The 6,082-nt window shown below is 29.0% G+C and overlaps 1 long non-coding RNA gene across 3 annotated transcripts; it reads left to right on the plus strand.

Moving 5' to 3' along the window:
* The first annotated feature begins 2,352 nt into the window (after positions 1–2,352).
* LOC106320030 lies at positions 2,353–4,111 on the plus strand. 3 transcript variants are annotated; one of them, XR_001265675.1, is made up of 4 exons: positions 2,353–2,444; positions 2,555–2,690; positions 3,003–3,276; positions 3,362–4,111. It is a non-coding gene; the product is annotated as an uncharacterized LOC106320030 (long non-coding RNA). The 3 variants fall into 3 exon arrangements; XR_001265676.1 differs by having other exon boundaries at positions 2,395–2,414; XR_001265674.1 differs by lacking the exon at positions 2,353–2,444 and having other exon boundaries at positions 2,451–2,690.
* The last annotated feature ends 1,971 nt before the right edge of the window (positions 4,112–6,082 follow it).

A 6,082-nucleotide genomic window follows, 5' to 3' on the forward strand; every position in this document is an offset into this window, starting at 1 on the left:
ATGAATGGCTATTTATAAGGATGGGGTTGGGCGTAGTTTTTATTTTGTTAATTCCAAATATTAGTATACCACAATCTATCATATCTCGGCTGCAAATCTTAAATATTGATTGCATAAATAATATAATGATTGTTATTTTTAATGAATTACATATCTTAGTCTTTTACATAAACTAAGGAATTTTTAAAGATTTCATTTTAAATGTTTATTTATATGGGATTCAATCTTTTAAAAATGGACTGTGAAATTGCTTATGTTCACTTACAATAACTTCTATAAATATTTTAATTAATATGGGAAGTTTTAGTAAAAACGGTGAGGTTATAACATGGTGAAATAGCATAAAGACTATAGAGAGTGTAAAATTATGGAAATATAATTTATAAGTTTGTGATTTTTTTTAAAAAAAAACGGAAAGAGAAAATCTTTTTATTTTTTGGGGATATTTTTTTAAGAATTTAGTAATTTACAAAAAAAATATTCATGTAGAATAATAATATTTTTAAAATTTCTATATCTCGGTTGAATCCTTAAGTTTTATTAATTATTTAAGAGTATTGAAAACTTATTAAATTTTGAGGGATATTTTAATATACTTCATTTTGTTTATTAGTGTTGTTTGTAATTTTGCATTAAATTTTATAATGAAAAATATAAGTTAATATATTTGTATCATCTATATTAAAGTTTTAATAAAAATTAAAAGTTGTACATTTACATAAACCTTTTTACTATACAACCGTAGTGATTGCACAAATATAAGTTAATATATCTATATTATAATTATATAGCATAATATGTGTATTAGTAAAAAAACTTTATTTTAATGTTTTATTACAAACTTGAGACATTTTGCTGGTACTTTTAATGAAAACATTTTGCTGGTACATTTAAATATATTCATGTAAAGTGTTTGTGATGCAAGTGTCATTTTTTTTTTAATTTAGATGCCACTTAAATATGAACATGTGATGCTACTTAAATATGTGATTCATAATTAATATTGTTGGTCTCTTAATTGCTGATATATATTAATTGATTTCGTTGAGTAGATTTAGGAAACCTTGTTATTTAGTTTAAATAAATAATCAATGCAATTTTAAATTAAATAAGGTAATATCATAGATGTAAATACTTACAAAACACAAGGAGATGTCAAAAATGTATTTTAGTTTTAATAGTATAAACTAGATTTTGATATACGCATCCGCGCGGGTATTATTATTATTTTTTGAGTGATTTACATAATGGGTCACTTTACGAGTTTTAATAACACTCTAAGACACTTTCAGCTCACTTCCTTTTAACTGCATCTTCATTTACAAACTAAAACAGAACTAAATGGTAACCAGTAGAACCCACTAATTACAAATTAGATGTCCACTTGACACGTTTCTCTCAACCATAAATGCACATCTTTTTTCTAGTTTTTAGTTTCTCACTTTTTCATCTATAGAATCCTCCAAAATACAGACACGTTTAATCTTTGAATCTTCAGCCATGCTCAAACTTAATCCGCGAATAGATACCCGTGATAAGCAAGGAGCGACGTGACGGAGAAGTCAGGAGAGCTCAATTGTCGGCAACCTCAAACTGCGGCTCCGCCCCGACAGATTTCTACAGCAATCCATGTCAAATTCAAGTCATCTCCTCCTCACCGTGGTCACCATGGTCGGGAACAGAGTTGTGGCCGCCGAAATCATCGTCGCTTTGGTCGCAGATGAAAGAGAAAGCTTCACCGGAACAACAATGGTGAACTTTTGATTATTTGCAAATCTGGTCTTCCAACTTTTGTTTATTTTTCAGTTTGCCGCAAATTTTGTTCACGAATTTGCCCTTAGACTTTTAATTGTGCAATCTAGACCAAAAGAATATTCCAATTTTACAACATTTGTCCCTGCCATTTTGTTTTATTTTGTTTCTGCCACAGATGTTTCTGATTTTCAAATAAATCCATTTTATTTGGTCTCATATTTCCAAATGTGCATATATATATATATATATATATATGTATATATTTAAATGCATCTTAAAAATGATTAATATGAGCTAAATGAGATGATAAATATCTGTAAAATGATAACATATCAATGGTGTATAAATCATTTCTTGTCTACATTGTTTCTAATGATATTCGTATGTAGTCATATGTACATGACACTATGTACACAAAATTGCTTTATCCATAGCTATATATATAAAGTAGTGTTCTCTACCTCCTGGTTGAGACATGTCAGCGCCACGTCATTAAGTCGAATCCTCACAAGTTGACACGTGTCCCTTGCCACAATACGCTGTGTTTCACATATATTAATTTCCTTTCACTTCTCACGTATTGTTGATGGGCCTTGACGGACTAAAAACTTCATTAATTTTTGGGTAACAATTATTGTGCTTACCAAAGAAGGTCAAAGGTTACCCGTTGTTTACATTCGTCGTCTTCGGTACAGTCGTCTTTTTCGACAGACTGTAGCGTTCTTCGTTTCTTTAAGATCCGATTAGGTTAAACTCTAATGGAGTTCTGAAATATTGTCTGTGTCAAATATTTGTGTAGATCTCTGTGTCGTTTTCCTTACTGTCTCCGACTCATAGCCTATAATACGTTATGGAATTAAGTGGTTCAACGCCATCAACAGCCATCTTTACTCCTTGGACCCGCACCATCAATGATAAACCTCACCTATAAAAAGGTTAAGTCTTCTTCCCACAGCATCACCCTCATCAATGTTTCAGATTTGTATCATTAATAAATTTGTTTACTAATGGTTTTAATGGCTATTTCCTCTCATATTTATCTGTTATAAATCTCATAAAATTTTCACTTCCCCAATTATATTTGAAAGGGATTCATCTTTACATGCCCCACGATTGAAAGGGATTTGTGTTGATGATTTCTGTTTGAATGTTATTATTTAAAAGATCGACAAATATTGCTTATCTCTTCTCTATGGGTTATGTTATGCTCCAATCAAAAATATCTTATTCATTGAATTTCGTTTCAGTCAGTGAGCTCGATGTGATTTCTGATTATGGGGCAAGCTATTGACGGATACAGTGAACAAGATGATGAAATCAGATTTCTCGGTTTGTGGTAGTCTGATCGACGATGTGGTAGATCGAATAAATGATATTGTTTCCTCCATGGATGTGTCTGATGAACGCAAGTCGTGTCCTTTTGTTCTGGAAAGCACACAAAATCTCGACTCTCCCTTGAAAATTTGTGTCTTCTAAGGAAATGCCCCAGGTGATGATGTAGACATGTGAAACCAGTCAAAGGTAAGGTACATCTGGTATTTGGTCCTATATGTTTCTTTCATCATTCGTTTTTAGTAAAGTGAATGTTTGGATTATTGAACTGCAGATTCTTGCTTCCAATTCTGTGTGGAGTCTCTGATGCGAAAATCAAACAGTGAGTGAATTCATATTATGTTCAACATTCATCTTTTGTTTTGGGTGAAGAGTTTAATAATGAGTATATGTTCTAATAAGCTGAACACTTCAAACTCTTCTTCAGGTGGTTATATTATAGATGAATTGAAAATACTATCGATTCTGAATTCATGTCTTTATCGTCAGAAATATGAGGATAAAGTTGTCTCAAGGATGGATCACAAAGGCACCGTCAATTGTCAACACAGTTTGAGGATAAATTTGGCTCGAATATTATGACAAGGCTCATTGGGTTCTTTGGTATCTTTGAAGAAATTCTGGTATTGTGCCGATGAGCAGACAAGTTGATGCATCAGGTCTGGAAAATCAACATGGGGAATTGCCTGAGAATGAGTTGTTTCCAAGTTTCAAGACGCTTAAGTCCAGTCAGACTTCAAAGAGAGGCTTGGGATGCTTCCGTTGAGTTCATTGTTAGAAATATGAAGGACCTTGAGATTCTTTAATTCCGACAAAGTCGCTGGTAAGTAGTAATGGACCCAAGAAATGGTTAAGTTAAGTTAGAGATGAGTAAGGTTATTGATGTTGATGATTTAAGAAACTGGCTTTTGTTTCTCTGTAACAAATAACTCTTTTGCTGAAGAATATTTGGAGATTAAAATTGTGCTATAATTGTAAAATTGAAAAGATTCACGGGCAAGTTATAGACGTGAATCAAAAAATATTTTTTATAGTATAAGAAATAAAAAAAAACTCTACGGAGCCATTAACAAATTGTGACCATTTCTCTGTGTTTAAGTTTTGGACTGTTTTTCTGTTTTTTTTTTTGTTTTGGCTTGAAACATTTTGGCACCAAAAGTTATTTTCATTATACCGTAATGCAAGCGTGGTGAGACGTGATTGTTGTAAAATTCAGGGCTTGGCTAACGATTTCTTTTTAAGTGGAAATAGGAATATATTGATAAACATGTCAGCTTTCTATTAGAAGAGGTTGAAATAATCTACAACCTTTAAAATTTCACAAAAAAAAACTACAACATTTTATGATAGTTTAAGATATTTTGTTATTTACTTTGTACTTATGGTTAGCCGCCTAGAAAACCACAACTAAATATTAATAAATAATCAAAAATGTTTTCCAGGAAAAAATCAGAAATCTAAAATATATAAAAACAACTAAATTTGATGAAATATATATTACTAACCCAAAATACGTAAAATAATAGAAATATAAATTTCTAAAATCAATAAACAGCATAGAATAAAAATATACGAACACATATTTATGATATTATCTTTTTCATGTTTCATCAAACAAAATTAAAATAAATAACAAGAAATTGATATAAATACCAGAACTAAAAGTAATACATAGTAAGAACTAATATTCAAAAAGATATTCAACCTTTATTTTTATAAGATATAAGTTTTAATAATTTCATACATATTAAAAATATATTAATGTTAATTACTAATACATAAATTTTATAATAAAATATATCTAAAACATTTTAAGAAATCAATTTTTAATAAATACTTTTTAAAAAATTTACAATTTATCAGTTAAATAATACGTTGAAAATGTAAAAAAAATCTATCTTTCTGAAATTTTCTTTTAAACATAGATTTTTCAAAGCGAATGAAATATATTTAAAATAATAAACAAAAAAACAATAATGAAAAATGTGTAAAATTAAGTTCGCAATATAATTATGGGTGGGCGTTAGGGTACTCATTCGGGTTCGGTTCGGATCTATTCGGATTTCGGGTTTTCGGTTAATCTAAATTCCAGCCCCATTCGGGTAATCTAAATTTCGGTTCGGGCTCGGTTCGGGTTTGGATAACCCATTTAAATTATTTTTAAAATTTTAATAATCATTATATGCTTAAAATTTCTCAAAATCTATAAAACAAAATAATATATTACATATAAATTTGAATAATATATGTCAAAATACCTAAAATTAACATATAAATTGGTTTGATTTGAATATTTGGATAGAAAATCATTAGATATTTCAAGTATTTTGGTGTTTTGAATATATTTTAGCTATTTTAGACATTTAAATTTTGACTATTTATGTATACTTTCAAGTATTTTTGACAACTTAAAGTATCTTATATATTTTGGATGTTTTTAATATATATTCAATCTAAAAATAAGATATATATCTAGGTATATAAATCTATTACAGTTACATTCGGGTATCCGTGATACTTCGGTTTGGGTTGGGTTCGGTTTCGGTTTTGTAGATACCAAAATTTTTAACCCGTTCGGATATTTAATCAATTTCGGTTCGGGTTCGGTACCGAACCCGAACCGAAATTTTCTGCCCAACCCTAAATATAATATAATTTGACAAAAATAATAAAAGTAAAATAAAATAGATAACTGAAAGGATTTATACCTTCAAAATAAAAATAGGCGTAATATAAAAATTTCAATAATTCTACTAAATTTTCTATTTATCACAATGAAATTTGAGATTAGATATCAAACTGTTTCAACCGAAATGATGATAAAAACAAAGAAAATATATAACTGTCTACACATAATATATAATCAAGCTTTTTAAAATAAAAATCAATACTAATTAAAATATTTAGTGAAATCTTTGAAGAGTTTATATTCTCATTTGTTTGGTTGTATATATTTTCCTAATCTATACAAATAAAATTAAAAAAAAACTCAAAT

The sequence above is a fragment of the Brassica oleracea genome, unplaced genomic scaffold, assembly GCF_000695525.1.
Source record: "Brassica oleracea var. oleracea cultivar TO1000 unplaced genomic scaffold, BOL UnpScaffold00766, whole genome shotgun sequence".
Taxonomy (NCBI): domain Eukaryota; kingdom Viridiplantae; phylum Streptophyta; class Magnoliopsida; order Brassicales; family Brassicaceae; genus Brassica; species Brassica oleracea.